Raw genomic sequence first — 17275 nt, forward strand, 5'->3', positions numbered from 1 at the left:
ATTTCGTCACCCCATTACAATTTGGGAAATTTTGCGCACGGTAATTTAGATTTTCGATTGATTTATTCTGAAACAAATACACCAATGCAATTATAAAATGATAATTTTTAAAGGTAGTATAGCTTTGAGTTTTCTTCTGTTTTTTGACCTTTGATAAATATCTTTGTTTTGTTTATTAAGTGTCACGTTTAAAGAATTTCTTAGCATAATCTAATTTTATTTCAGTTTAAATTTGTTAAATGATACCTTCGGGCTCTTATGAAGGAAAACTGTCATTAGCATACAAGTAATTAAAACCCTATCCTATGTATGTCAAAAATTACATTAGTTGCATACATGTTGTTGAAATTTTAAGTAAATCCGATAAAAGAAAGGAATTATTGAGCCCATCAATATTTTTATCAATATTTTAGGGTTGCTCTATTTTTCTCAATTATATGAGTTTCAACTAATAGAAAAATGTTCTCACGTGTTTAAACAGCTAAATTAAGTAGTAATAATCGTAATAATACTGAACAAGTAAATAAAGTAATAATTTAAAGGTTGTTTTTAAATAAATAATAAGTTTCCTCCATTGAATAATGGATGATTTTTCATTTATATTGAACTGGAAATTAATGTAGAATATTTAAATAAACTAATTTTACTATTTTTGATACTAGTTGTATGCTTGTGAATGCTATTTTAAAAATCGCTACAGCAACTTCAAAATCCGATAAACGTTACATACTTACGTAATTGTATAAAAATAAAATGCGTATGCTAATTCTTTTCTAGTGGGTCTGTCATTTTAACTGCGGTAAGTTAAAATGCAAAGTTTTTAAAATCCTTTTATTGGGTGGTAGTCCAAGAGCACACTAAAGAAAATTATTAATTATATTATTAAAATTTGTTTATAATTTAGAAGATTTCGCCCACAATGCCCTTTTTCTTTAAAAAAAAATGTAATTTCCGTAACTATTTTTTTAATATTTAATATTCCGTCATATATGAGAATTTAAAGATCTTTATCTTTAGTTGAGATTAATTTTTTTTAAAAAAATATCCTTTTCCATTTAAAAATTTAAAATAAAATAAAATTATATATAATGTAAATTTATACATTAAATAATGTAATTATAAAAATTATGTATTTATTAAAATTGCACATTATTATTTTGTTTCTATTAAAAATGTAGTTAAGCAAATAATACAATGCACGATAAGCAAACATGTTTCCTTTTTTGTGGTAAACAACATTAACACAAACATTGACATATTGCAACCGGATACACCAACAAACCCCACACTTATATTTCCCCACCGCAAAACATAACAGCGCAAACTGACCCATAGCAGGTCACCGACCTGACCAACACACCCCTTTATGTCCGCAACAAGTATTATTTTCCTCAAACTATCGGGTGGGTGAGGAAAGAAGAAAAAAAAGTCCTAATCCACTCCCAAACCGTAAGCAAATGCTGTTTACGGAAAGGCAAGGTACCTAACGGGGTAAGAAAAACATTATATCCTCAACTCATAAAAACAGTCTTAACATTGTCTGACCCAGTTACCTTGAAAAATAAAAACGAAAACCGCATCCGTCTGATTTTCACCCCTTTCGCACATTCGAAACGGGTTCTGAAGTTTGCAACTCTGTTTTTTTTTTCTTCCAAAAGAACAAAGAAAAAAAAACCCAGTGTCTAGGTGTGCTTTTTCAACGGTTTTTTGGCAGAGAAGGGTTGCGGTTTAGGCACCCCTTTTTTTTATATTTTATTCCCCTATCCACATCCTCCCAGTTTACTTTTTGTATTGCTAAGCAACGGATTCAAAGCGGGGTGAGTCCGTGAGTCAGTATGGATGGGTTGTGAGCGTTCCTCTTAACTTTTATTCGGGATGCTGCAGACGATGTTGTTCAAGATGCTGCAGACGATGGACGATCTCCAAGCTCTTGGGGATGGGTGTTAGAAGTGGGTTGTACACCTGAAGACGCGAGCGAAGATCTTCATGATAAACATGACTGTTATAGGTGAGATTTTGATGATGTTTCGGTTGAAATTAAGTAAACAGAGTTAAGATTTCATAGGATTGGCGCACTTGTGTATTGGCAGAACGTTCGAATTAGGGATAGGAGTAATCGCTGCGAAACCAATTTGTTATTGATTAAACTGAATATCATGTATTCTAGTTTTGTACAAGCATTTTTTTAGTACTTTTAAACTACGAAAAGCTGCTTTCCATGAAATTTGTAACTATATATCCTTGTTTCCTACAAGCATTATATTATTATTTTTTAACTACGAATTATTAATTTTCATCTATGTAACTAGAAACTTCTAATTTCGTGCAAGCATTATTTTATTACTTTAACTACGAAAAATTACTTTCCCTGAAATTTGAACATATATATATTCTAGTTTCGTACAAGCATTATTTTATTGTTTTCTAACTACAAATAACTGCTTTCATTATTTTTTATCTATAGAACTGGAAACTTCCAGTTTCGAACAAGCGGTATTTAATTGCCTTTTAACTACGAAAAGCGGCATTCCATGAAATTTGAAACTATATATTCTAGTTTCGTACAAAGTATTATTTTGTTATTTTTTAACTACAAATAACTGCTTTTATTATTTCTTATCTATTAACTAGAAACTATCTATTCCAGTTTTGTTCAAATATTATATATTTTTTTTAACTACGAATAACTGTTTTTATTAATTTTTATCTATGAAACTGGAAACTTTTAGTTTCATACAAGCATTATTTCATTATTTTTTAACTACGAAAAACTACTTTCATTAATCCACGAAACTCGAAATTATATATTCTTGTTTCTTAGAAGTATTAAATTAATATTTTTAACTATGAATAACTGCTTTTGTTAATTATTTCTTACCAGTATTATTTTTTATCCACGAATTAGGGATAGAAGTAATTATTTCGAATTAGACTAGTAATAAACAAAACTTTAGATTATGTGATAAATACAATTATTATTTTACTATGAATCAGGTAAATTATGTTTGCAAATTAGATTTGTAATAAATTAACTAGAAATTGGTGAATATGGCGAAACAATTATTCATTCACTTATTTTTCATTATGGTTTAGGGATAAAGTGTGATCATTATAAATTAGAATTTTAATGTGTGAAACTAGAAATTCTATTATAAATACTATTTTATTGTAATAATACACCTATAATTTTTTTTATTATAAATTAAGGGTTAAATTACCAATTTGAATTGTAATATAGAATACTAGAAGATATGATGCAAATTACAAACTTTATTTTATTACTTTTTTTTACAACGAATTAGGAATAGAAATATTCATTGTGAATTATATTTGTAGTAAAATAAAACTAGAAATTATATGATAAATAAAGTTATGCTTTTATTACTTTTTATTACGATTTAGTGATAAAGTAGTTCGAATATAGATTTGTAGCACTAAAAATTAAAATTATGTAATTATTATTATTATTATTTCGACTATGTTTTCTCAAAGCTTTTTTGTATATACTTTATAGTTTAAGTAAACAATACCAGGATTTCTCCATCTTTTTCTCTTTTAATAATAATATATTCTGTTTAGTATAAAATATAAAGTATGTATTTTTACTTTAATTAAATATTTTTCGTCTACAAATATTTCGATTAAAATTTCTTGAATAAACTTTAAAGAATTGAATATTTTATTTTGTGGAAAATATATGAACTGCATTTAGTTAATTATTAACATAGCGTCAATCTATTCTGCAAGATTGATCTGCTTTAGAATTTATTTTTAACATTAAAACTTTCAAATTAGTTATTTGAATCTTATGAACTAGTGACAAAAACTAGTTAATTATAAATGTAAAACTCCAAAGCAATTAGCAATTCAAAGCTTATGGATCTGGAAGTTTAAAAAAAATGTTTGTGAAAATTAGTGATGTAAATCGTACAGCTCACTATTCATAACTTAAAATTTAATTATCTGTATCTTATGAACTAGTGAGAAAAACAGTTATATAATTAATATTGTTTAAATTACAAATGTTACATTCTTAACCAATTTGCATTTCAAAGCTTATTGATCTGGAGATTTAAAAAAAAAAATTTTAAAAATTAGTGATGTAAATCATACAGCTCACTATTCATTATCAAGTCTAGGAAATTGACTAAGATAACTGTTTTTGTGCTAGTGTAATTTAGTATTAGTACGTATAAAAATCTAAAAAGTGAAAGTTAGAATTAGCTCAGAGAAAAGAATATTTCTGCTTTTTTTTGCTTAAGTAGATAAAAACAAATAAACATCAATTTACATGTAATTTCTTTGCTTTGAATGTGGCTGTTGTTTACAAATGACTAAAATATATTCCTAAAGAAATTGTTTAAAACTCACATAAAATAAAAGTATTTTTTTGTTATTTACTTATTAATGTAATGTTTTTGTTAATGTTAATGAAAAAGTGAATGTAATTTTTTTTTATTTTTAATTGAAATATCATCTAAACTTCTTACTCCTAATTTTGAGTTTTGTTTGACAAAATATAAAAATCACGATGCCATTTAATGTCTTGGGAATAATCATTGATGATAGTTTATTTATGATAGTGTTTCAGAAAAGGTTATTTATCTACTTTTTTTCAAACTTGCTTTGTTTGAAAAAAAGTAAACTTAAGCTTTTAGACCAAGTGTATGAATAAATACTAACAATTGGGAGCTAGCGTAAGTTTTAATGGAAGTTAACTGAAAAACAATACAGATCATTCAATTGTAGTTTTCATAGCATCACATTATATAGATGATGAAATATTTAATTTATTTTTGTTTCCTTCTTTTTCTAAATGCTATTAAAATCATATTTTAAAATTGTTTGTGACAAATTTAATTCCATTTTTTTTAATTCTCTAAACATGTGAATAATTAAAAAAAATTAATTAAAATTAATAAAAATTAATTAAATAAAAGCAACGTATTTGTCTATTTGATTTTGAAAAAAAAATTTTTTTTTTCGTAGATTTAAAAAAACTTTCACAGATGATTTTTTTTTAAATATTATAATTTCCTAAAAATTATAACTTCGTAGAAAAATTGTCAAACATAAAAATAATAATAATTAATATACTTAATTCAATTATTATTTATTACTCGTGCAATTTCTTTGGACTTAATATTTCCGTACTTTTCATACATGTGTTTACTTAAAAGTATGTAACAAAATACAAAAAAATAATGACAATAGTAATAATAATAATAATAACTTATTAACAAGCATACTTTTTTAAATAACTTTGATCCAAATGCCAAAAATTTGAAAATCGCAAAACATTATCTGTATTTTTATTTAAATAATAATTTTAATGGAAATGTCCTAGTTGTATTTTATTATATTATGAAGAATGTTTTGTTTTACAAATCCTTAAAAGAAAAATTATAATGAGGACTAATTGTTTCACGCATCGCTTACTAACATTAGTCCATCTATGTAGGCCTAGGTTTAACTCATTGCTTTTTTTAAATATCTTCCTTCTGCATTGCTCATTTTCTTTCAAAATATTTTTTATACAGATTGTCAAAATCAAATATCAAAGGCTAAAACTTATTTCGTAAAAAAGTAAATAAATAAACAAATAATTTCAAAAATGGGATTTTAAACGCAAAAACTTTAATCACATGCCTAAATTCACATGAACACTCTTATAAACATTCCTTAATAAAAATATTTCGGAAGAAATATTAAATTTTTACGATTAAAGAATAAATATTTCAAGAAATATTAATATTTAAAAAAATTATTTAAATGCAAGTGTGAGCTCAGCTAATATTCTATATAATAGATAAATTTCGTACCAACATTATTTTTTCGTCTTTTTAACGCGCATAAGTTTAAGATTTATTTTTTAATAAATTGCAATCGATATAAATGTACATTTGTTTATCTTCAAGCAATTTTAAGTTAAAAAAATCTTTTTAAAAAAAGTCAAAAATAGAGTGTTTTAAATGAGTATGTTGGATATTTTTAATGCCCATATCCAAGCATGAAGAACAAAACTTGCCTGAGATAAATGCAGCCTTATCATTTATTTTATCCCTCTTAATATTTATAAGCTTCATGTCTTTTATTTGTGGTTTGGCGGTCAGCGTATGCTTGACCGACGATTGATGATGGGTTTTCGCGCCAGTGACTTATTATTAGAGAGACCTTTTTCTCACTATTCCACATCTGCTTCCTCTTCTAGCAACAATAACAACTAATTTTCATATCTAAGCGGGGAAAAAATATATTCACAATGATGGTTGATTGCTTTTTTGGACTTAAAAAATACTAGACGGTTCGTTATTTCAAACCACTGAATAGTGTTAGTTTTCTCGGATTATCATTGTACTTAATTTAAAATATTAAAATATTATATGTTCAAGCGAATTTCTTTTTAAATGATGGTTGATTGCTTTTTTGGACTTGAAAAATACGTGCGTTATTTAAACCACTGAGTAGTGTTGATTTTCTCGAATTAGCATTGTACATTATTTTAAATATTGTATATTTAAGCGAATTTCTTTTTAAATGATGGTTGATATCTTTTTTGAACTTAATTTGTGCGTTATTTTAAACCCCTGAGTTGCGTTAGTTTTCTAGAATTAACATTATACATAATTTGAAATATTGTATGTTTTAACGAATTTCTTTTTAAATGATGGTTGATTGCTTTTCTGGACTTAAATTCGTGCGTTATTTTAAACCCCTGAGTTGCGTTAGTTTTCTTGTACATTGTACATAATTTGAAATATTGTATATTCAAGCGAATTTCTTTTTAAACGATGGTTGCTTGCTTTTTTGGACTTAAAAAATACTAGATGGTGCGTCATTTTAAGCTACTGTGTTTTGTTAATTTTCTCGAATTAACATTGTATTAATATGAAATATTGTATGCTTAAGCGAATTTATTTTTAAATGATAGTGCGTGATAGAAGCTTAAATCAGTTTATTTTGTTGTTATTTAATGTTGAAAATGTTAATGGGATTCTGCACAAATGTTTCATTATTCTCATTGAAGACGATTACTGAATCATAAAATAATAATAATTATAATAATAATGTTTTAAAAGCACACCAAAAAATTTTGAAAATTAAAATTTTGGGCAACAATGTATAAAAAATCCAATCATCGATGCTATGTTAATTATCCTTTGCAACGGACAAAAAAGTACAAAAGGTTACTCTTTTCTCCTAAAATGTAGAAGTGTTTACAATTATTCCCGATTCCGTACCCCTTACATGGAATTATTTACGCAAACGTTCTGCAATCATTATTGAAAGGCAGTTATTTATGCACACATTCTGCAATCTTAACTTCATGACCAACGGTATAACGGGGCAATTTGATCAACAGTATATAACTTACCGCCATTTTTTTCGGCATGCTGGTACCTATCAATCTGAAATTGGGTTAGCTTCAAGCCATTACCGGGTATCAAACCCCAGTTCAACAATTATATTTTTGAAACTTGATTTATTAACATAAATTATCGTCTGCACAAATTAATTAGCAAATTTAGGTGCACTCTACTAAATATTTAGAATACGAATTAGATATGATTGTTAGATCCAAAGTTATTCTGGATGATTTATTTTGATGTTGGCCATTGTACACTGACAATCGTTACATTCATGCAAGCATAGAACAAAACTTTTTATATAATGTTGCCTATATTTATTTTTATTTTATTTTTTAAATTCCACTATTTACACGGAGAAAAAAAATGGTAAAATTACGGTACTGTGCGGCTGAGACATTTCTGGTTAAAAAATAAAAAATAATTCTGGTAGTGGAACCAAAATGTACGGTATTTAATAAATTCAAATATTAACAGTTTCCGTTCATAAGGTAACGGTTTACCGAAAATTTTCGTCTAAAAAAACTATAGTTCTTATCAGCAGTATATATAACGGAATGAATGGTTTTTATGCCATGCTTTAAGGTATCATAATAAAATTACTTAATTTCAACACATTTTTCAAATTCTGAAACACGCTATAATACAATATTATATTGTTATTTTTACAAAAATCATTACCAATGTTGGTAAAAATTATCAAGCGTCTTGGTGACGTCATAGAGCCAGAAACGCTGTAAACACGGTTGACAATACTTTTTTCTCTGTGTAGAAATAACATATTTTTTTAACAGAGAATCTCTATTTATATTTGACTATAGGGAGATTAGTAATTTTATTCTAAGAGATATCTTCTGAATTAGATTTACCCCTCAACAGGTGAACTGTTACCAAAATCTATAAGTATCTTTCTTAAGATCGTTTTATCACCTGTCAGTATTCCCATGCTGTTACATCCCTATCCTGATCTAATGCTTTTTTTTATTTATTAGGTTGTAATGTTTTTTATTATTTCCTTTTGGAACACACTTTTTGCTTTTCAGAAGAAATTTTTTTTTCAAGAAATGTCTTATTTAAAAATAATATTTACTTACACGAATCTTCCTCAATTTTAGGTATCTGTGAATTCCTCAATTTTCTGTATAAGCAAATGTAAATACTGTAGTTCATTTGCAAAAACGTATTTTCAACAACAAAAAAATTTATTATTTTAGTTCATAGTCCTTTGTGTTAATTCAGGGCCACCATTAAATCAAATATAACCGGAAGCTAATATTTATCTGATACATATATACTTTTATTGACATAACATTTTAGACAAGTAATGATACGTTTTTCTGCAAGAATCCAGTTATCTAATTTTGTTATAACCGTTATCATTTCATAACAATAATAATTACAGTTATTATGATTCTCATTATCATAATTATTTTTACAACTATTTTAGTTGTACCAGAGATTAGGCTTCTGTTTTCTACAAATTTGTTACTTGTAAATATTACATAAGATTTATTTCCAATTAGGACATTATTTACATATTTTCACAAAAAAATAAATGATCTACATTTTATTTTGTTATTTCAATTTTTTTTATTCAAAATTTTCACATTTGAAATTAAAGAAGATATAACGAGCCAATATTATCTAAAATCATTTTATATTTTACATAAAAATATATAGCTATTACGATGCATTCCACTATTTCGTCATGAATTAATATTCTCAAAGAAAGACAGAACCATATAATTGGTTCCTCGAATTTCAATATTGTGTTAAGTTGCTGCCATTAGGCGTTGCATTTTAGCTCAAGCAGAACTATAGTATTGTGTTATAACGTAAAAATAAGTATGGCAATATGTTATAATTTGACACCATATTAAGGTCATCAAATTTGAAAGCTTTTTCCATTTTCCAGTATTGTACTTTGTACTACGAATTAGTATTAACAGAACTATGTATAAACAATTTTCTAACTCGAAAAAAAAAAAAACTTCTTATTTTTATATTGCTTAGAATGAGTATGGCGGAGTACGGCGGGAACTTGGCCGAGGGATTATTGGAACCATTAAGCCATCTTCCCAATTTGGCCGCCAACAGCTGAACCATTACCAAAACTATAGTGGTCATTTTTCTTCAGACCCCTTTATCACCCGTCGGTTTTTTCACCCCTACCCTTTCTCTTTACCGTCAAAAACACAATTTATAAGCATGATACACATGTGTTGTTTGTTCTCCCAGTAATTCTTTTTTTCTTCTCACTGCGTGCAAGCTTCCATTCTTCGAAAAACACGTTTTTCCTAAATGAACTGAGGACACCCCTTCCCCACGGGAAGCAATTTTTTCTCCATCTTCCTTTCTCTCCCCACACTGGGGTTATTTTGGGGTTATCCTCCCATTTCGGGGACTGATTGATGCGGGATTTTTTTTCCTTCGACTTGTTTTTCCCCTAAGTACGATTCGGGGATCAAGTCCGGCTATTGGAAAAACCTCTTATGGATGTCTGGCCAAAGTCCGGACGATAAGGACATTGATCAATGTAATTATTCGACCGTGGAAATTCGGTCGACCGGCAGTAATATTATCATTCGTTAATGCTTACGCTGATACTGCGTTAATGCTTACGCTGATAAATATCATTATAGAGTAGGTTTTTTTTTAATGAGATTCAGTGAATTAGTACTCACTGTCATCTGAAACTAATCAGCAAAAACTACTGTTATTGTTTACACTTTTATTTTACGCAAATGTTAATGTCATTATTTACATTTTACTTCAAAAATATGTTAAATATCTGCTTGTATTTTATCTGAAGAAAAGTATTAATCACGAAAACAGAAATTTTGATGATTTATTTTGGTAAATGAACAAAATTACTTGCACTCACTGCAAAATTACTTGCACTATTTACTCATATTATCATACGCTAATGCCAATGTTGTTAAATATCATAGTCGGTTTCTTTTTAATGAGATTTGGAGAATAAGTATTCATTGTAATTTTAAACTAATCACCGAAACTACTGCAGTTGTTAAAAAAAAAGTTTACTGTTATTTGCACTAATGTATTAAATTTTAACAAATATTTACTTGCTTGAAAGAAAAGTATTAATAACGTCAATAGAAATTTTGATGATTTATTTTGGTAAATGAACAAAATTACTTTTTTTTTATCTACTCACATTATCATACGCTAATAGTTGATAAATATCATAGTCGGTTTCTTTTTAATGAGATTTAGAGACTAAGTATTCATTGTAATTTTAAAGTAATCACCAAAACTACTGCAGTTGTTTAAAAAAAAATTACTGTTATTTACACTAATGTTTTAAATTTTAACAAATATTTACTTGCTTGAAAGAAAAGTTTTAATAACGACAACAGAAATTTTGATGATTTAATTTTGGTAAATGAACAAAATTACTCTTTTTTTATCTACTCACATTATCATACGCTTATGCCAATGTTGATAAATATCATAGTCGGTTTCTTTTTAATGAGATTTAGAGAATAAGTATTCATTGTAATTTTAAAGTAATCACCAAAACTACTGCAGTTGTTAAAAAAATTTTTTACTGCTATTTACACTAATGTATTAAATTTTAACAAATATTTACTTGCTTGAAAGAAAAGTATTAATAACGTCAATAAAAATTTTGATGATTTATTTTGGTAAATGAACAAAATTACTTTTTTTTTTATCTACTCACATTATCATACGCTAATAGTTGATAAATATCATAGTCGGTTTCTTTTTAATGAGATTTAGAGACTAAGTATTCATTGTAATTTTAAAGTAATCACCAAAACTACTGCAGTTGTTAAAAAAAAAAAATTGCTGTTATTTACACTAATGTATTAAATTTTAACAAATATTTATTTGCTTGAAGGAAAAGTATTAATAACGTCAACAGAAATTTTGATGATTTAATTTTGGTAAATGAACAAAATTACTCTTTTTCTATCTACTCACATTATCATACGCTTATGCCAATGTTGATAAATATCATAGTCGGTTTCTTTTTAATGAGATTTAGAGAATATGTATTCATTGTAATTTTAAAGTAATCACCAAAACTACTGCAGTTGTTAAAAAAAAATTACTGTTATTTACACTAATATATTAAATTTTAACAAATATTTACTTGCTTGAAAGAGAAGTTTTAATAACGACAACAGAAATTTTGATGATTTATTGTTGGTAAATGAACAAAATTACTTTTTTTTTAATCTACTCACATTATCATACGCTAATAGTTGATAAATATCATAGTCGGTTTCTTTTTAATGAGATTTGGAGAATAAGTATTCATTGCAATTTTAAAGTAAACACCGAAACTACTGCAGTTGTTAAAAAAAAATTACTGTTATTTACACTAATGCATTAACTTTCAACAAATATTTACTTGCTTGAAAGAAAAGTTTTAATAACGACCACAGACATTTTGATGATTTATTTTGACAAATTAGCAAAATTATTAATAATTTTGCTTTGGTCTACATACGTTATCATGTGTTAGAGACAATGCTGATAAGTGAACAATTACTATTATTGTTTACAAGAATTTATTTAAATTACTTTCGAATTAATGTTGAAGAATGATAAACAGGTATTTTTTATTCAATTATAATAGAGAAGTCAGTAGTTAAAGTACTGCCTTTTAAAATACTGCAGCTATTTCGTACTTAAATATAAATATACTAGTTTGAATGAATTAAATTACATTCACACAAAAAAATACAAATGACAATTATTTTGTCTCTAGTTATTTCTTACCGTGCATTTTTTGTACAAATTCCCAAAATCAATTTAAAATTTACATCAACATCAAAACTAACATTAAGATTACGAAAAATTAATTCAGCATAATTCTGTTGAGTTAGACAGCACTAGCTATTATTGAGTGTATATATGCATGGATAATTTTATTGATTGCGTAAAAACTACCTACATTTTCTGCTCCATAATTTAGCTTGTTTACTTGCATTTGCATTTATTCCATATCACACAAATTTTATTTACTGCTTATGTGTTGCATTTATTTATTTTTATATATATTTATTTTATTTATTTTGCAGGGAAACAAGAATTCAGATGTAGCCTTCAAGGTGGATCCAGAAAAAAGTATGTTTATGAACTAAACAAGTATTTTATTCTATATTGCATAATTTTAATATTTTTTCTTAAAGTTAAGTTAAAAAATTTTAAACTGAATAATTATTTCATAGCTCTGTGAAATAATTTCCAAATAGAGAAAAGTTTAGAGAAAAGTATTGGCCTATTAGTTACTAGTTGTTATTACCTCTAATTAAAATTAATTTTTACGTTCAATTATTATAATAAGTAAAAAGGAATGACTTCTCAAATCTATTAACTTGTTTCCTTAATTTATTTTTCTAATAAAATTATAAACTGTTAATGAGGCTAGTTGCAATTTGCAAATCTCTTCTGCCAACTATGTTTTTATTCATCATAAAATCATCACTCACTTTCGGATTTATCACTAAATGTATATGAATTGAAATTATTATCACAGAAAAAATGTACGGTTATAATAAAACATCAAATTTTAATAGAAATTGGAGAGAAAAAAGGGAAGAAAAGGAAGAAAGTTCACTTTTTTAACAATGTTTATGTAATACATTTGTTAATTTTATCAGGATACCTCAGAACAGGGAATGAAAACCTTTGATTTCATTAAATTAACTTTTTTTTTTGTATTTTTTTTTTTTCGTCATACATGGAAAACAGATTTTTTTTTTTACTAGAAATGCTCTTACGACAGTACGACAAATGCAGTACGACAAATTTACTAGGATTTCTTTTTCCATGTGCAGACGTTTTTTTTTTTTTTTTTTTTATTTTTTTTTTTTTTTTTTTTTTTTTTTTTATAAGGATTCTAAAAATATTCATTAAAGGCAGTCTTTACGAAACACCCTATATTTATAAATATAAAAATAAATAATATAAATATAAAAATAAATAATATAAATATAAAAATAAATAATATAAATATAAAAATAAACAATATAAATATAAAAATAAATAATATAAATATAAAAATATTATTTATAAAAAAAAAATAAATTTCCACGCCAATTTTCGGTTTAAAAAAATCAAGATTTTTTTTTTTTTTTTTAAATTGTCAAGACGAAATTACGAAAAAAATTCACAAGTTTTTCTCTTTTATAGAATTCTAAATATTTTACGGCGTACCAAAGAACAATGCAAAACTTCTAATAAATAAGAAAAAAAAATTCTTAAATCTATTACTAATAATTTCGAGGCATTTTTTATTGCTATCTCAGAAGAAGGAATAGACAATAAATAAAATTCACTATGAAATTATGAACAGAATACTGTCATGTAAATTTCATCTATCTCTCAATATCTCATTATGGATAAAAATATTTTAATCGTCGTATAACCACCCATTATTTCATCAAAAAAATTGCAATATCTTTCCTCTATATATTTTTCCCTGTATTTACCTATGTCATAACCTACAAATCACTCTTATTTATAAATAAACTCAAAAATAATCCAGAAAAAAAAATAATTAAAACATTTAATAACGTACATTCTGTTTTGTTTACATCAGGAAAGACCTGGAAGGGCTTAGGTCGTACTACAGAAAAATGTCAAAATCGGAAGATTAGCTTGAAGCTTGCATGGAGAAAAAAATAAGAAAGCTTTTTACAGGTTCGAATCGAAACTAAAATAAACAAAACGAAAGTAAAGAAACTAAAAGGAGTGATAGATAATAGAAAAGGAAAATATATAGTGGGAAAATTTATGAGCATCACAAATACTTCCAGAGGCATTGGAATAAGTCGTGTAATTTCTATTTGTCCATCAATCTTTATTGCTTCAAACAAGAGCAAAAAGAAACCCAAAATGACATGTACACAACCACTTTAATAGAGCAATTTAGTCGAAACGTCACAAAACAGCTAAAACTTGTTGTCGGACAAAAGCACCTCATCTTGTTCTCACATTTAAGCCTTTTTTTTCTTCTTTCTCCTCTCCTTTTGGTGCAAAAGGGGGCATTGACAGGCACGAGCTTTTGACACCACACCACTTACGGTCCGTCTTTCATGAACAGTTCATCAAACTCCACCTTGTGCACATCACTATAGATAGCCGTGAGAAAAGCATGTATTATTCTCCGTTCGATTACGACAGATTTCTTCTTTTCTTCGGCATCAATAAAATAACAATGTAGGGATGGAGCAGGGGAAAAAAAATTATTAATAATAAATCCCAGAATGCATCAGTATGTCAGTGGCTTTTAGTTTTTTTTTTTTTTTTTTTTTTTTTTTTCATTATTATTATCAGGCTGGCTTTTTTTTTCCTCCTAGGGGAGGGGATATAAGAAAAACGAGGAAATAGGGGCAGGGGTCCGGAAGCCACCGGGGTAAAGGAGAAGCAATAATGACTGTGGGAAGGAAGAAAATGCAAGGAGAAGGAGAGAAAAAATCTAATCGGAGGGGGTTAAAAAAAAAAAAGAAATCCGGATACCTTTACTACACAACAGGAAAGGGTCGAATTCACTAGTGACCCAATTTCGGTTCATCCAGATGATGGTGAAGAAAAAAACATAAGAAGGGGGTGAAGAAAAAGAAAGATTTTTCAAGGATAGATTTCTCGTAGACTATCGGTCGTTGACCGAATGAGATAACTTTTGCTTTTATGATTGCTTCCCCTTGAATTTCGGGGAAGTGCAGCATACCTGTTTCTTTTTAATAAAATCATTATAAATGCACTCCTCTTTGACTATTCATATGAACGTCTTTTGGCGATGTTTATGGAATTATAGTTTTATTTAGAAAAAAAAAAAGAAGCTCAGTGTCCAGTTTATTGGAAGATGTAGTATCTTTTATTGATTAATTTATTTTACTTAATGATAAATTTTGCAATTCGGTGTTTTATCACTAAAACCATTACTATGGAGCACTATGTGAGAAAAAATATACAGCATACAATTTTGAATCAATATACAGCATGCACTGGTTGTATATTTAAGAAGTATACAACCAGTATACAGCATGTATAACGGTTGTACATTTAATCAATATACAGCATGTTTATCAGTTGCACATTAAATCAATATACAACATGTATATCAGGTGTATAAAGATTCAATATACAGCATGCATATCGGTTGTATATTGAATTAATATACAGTATGTATATCAGTTGTGCATTGAATCAATATACAGAGTGTATACTGGTTGTATATTCAATCAATATACAGTATGCACCGAAATCACCACCCTTAATATATATTTAAAAAATTATTGTCAAGAATGATGTCAAATAGTATACAGTAACATTGGGGATCGCAAATTAATATTAAAACAATATTTATCGATCAACATTTAAACAATGAGATTGAGATGGACTAAAAATATCGAAACTCGTTTCACTGCCGGATGAAACAGTGAAGAGTTTAAATGTTATATATTAAAAACACACTTTGAAGTTTCATGAGGCAATCTAATAAGTTTTAGTTTTTTAACCATGTCTTTCTATTAGACTTTGTTAGCGCTTACGACCCTAATGTTTATACTTTTTTGAATTTATTTTTCACAAAGATTCTAAAAACGTACATCAATAGAGTTGATAACGAAACATCCTGTGTAAGAATCTAACCGTATTTGTTGACATTTAATTAGAAAAAAAAATTATCGCTTAATTTGATAGAAATAAAAGTTTATATATTTTGTTTCCTAAATAATTTGGGACTGAATGCTTGAAAATAGATAATGGAAGAACCTGCTATCAATCTTTAATTGGAAAATTTTTCTTTAAGGCAGAAGCAAAGCATTTTCGTTTCCTTTTTACTAATTTCCGAAATTAATTTATTTTATTTCCCTCTTCTCTAACTTTAGTTTCAAATGTCATAAAAAATGAAAATAAATTTTCAATTTTAACTATCTCCTCTCTATATAAGTATAAGTACCTCTTATTTTGGTCCAAAAATAAATATTTTTTAATCGTTAAAATCTTTAGTTGATAAAGCAAAAAAATAAGATTTATATAATAAAGCGTTAATAAATACGATGATATACAAGGTAAATTCAATAACTTGTAACAGTTATACGCGACTACCTGGTATCATGACTGTTTAATATAAACAACAATACTTAATATTTTTACTTAATATACTTAAATTTTTAAAATACTTAAAATTTTTATTTATTTATTTATTTTTTAAATTTTAAATGAATCTATTGAACTTACATCGTCATACATAGAGAAGTTGTGAATCCCTATTTTTTTCAGTTTTGTACAATTTGAAACAATCCATACCCTTAAAAGTACAAAAAAAAAAGATTTTTTTTCCTTTTAGAAAACAATGGTGCATTCGCAAATTTTTGGCTAATTTATTGCATTGCTGTTGTAGCTTGTAACTTCAAAATTTAATGGATTTGACGTATTAGCTCAGTTCAATAACTGAAATACAAAAAATTAAAATTAAAAAAAAAATATTTTAAAACAAAGCTTGTTTAAAATATACGTTTGTTTAAAATAAACTATTTTTAAACAATAAATTCGATGTAAGGAACAAAAAATTATCAAAATTGCCTTTGTAATGTGACCTTAAAATTTGATAAATAGAATGTTACTCATGAAAACTTCTACAATCACAAAAATATTTTTAGAGTGGTGCAATTTTTGAAAGACCAGTATGAAAATAAACAAAACCACCATTTTTTGGAAGGATTCCCGGATACTTCCGCTTCCTTTATCAACTAAATATTGACTGGAAGAGAAGAATATATTTTTTTTTTCTCGAAGGTTCACCTGCTGTTAGGTAAGGAAAGGGTTACGCAACCTGTTTAGTATTCTTAACCCTTTCGACTCCTTAAAATGCACCTGTATTCGAGAAGGAAGGGATTTCATTT

The 17275-nt window shown here is 26.8% G+C and overlaps 1 protein-coding gene across 4 annotated transcripts in view; it reads left to right on the forward strand.

Moving 5' to 3' along the window:
* LOC107444341 (uncharacterized) overlaps positions 1 to 17275 on the forward strand; it is a 246621-nt gene that overhangs the window by 200627 nt on the left and 28719 nt on the right. For 3 of the 4 annotated variants that reach the window (XM_071181675.2, XM_043046941.3, XM_043046942.3), the window contains one exon: positions 12443 to 12488. The gene's annotated coding sequence lies outside the window, so the exon portion shown is untranslated. Of the gene's footprint in view, positions 1 to 1773; positions 2009 to 12442; positions 12489 to 17275 lie in introns of those variants that run through there. The other variant, XM_016058452.4, reaches the window with a different exon arrangement.

This window comes from Parasteatoda tepidariorum, chromosome 4, assembly GCF_982258835.1.
Source record: "Parasteatoda tepidariorum strain Cologne lab strain chromosome 4, Ptep-v5.0, whole genome shotgun sequence".
Classification (NCBI taxonomy): Eukaryota; Metazoa; Arthropoda; class Arachnida; order Araneae; family Theridiidae; genus Parasteatoda; species Parasteatoda tepidariorum.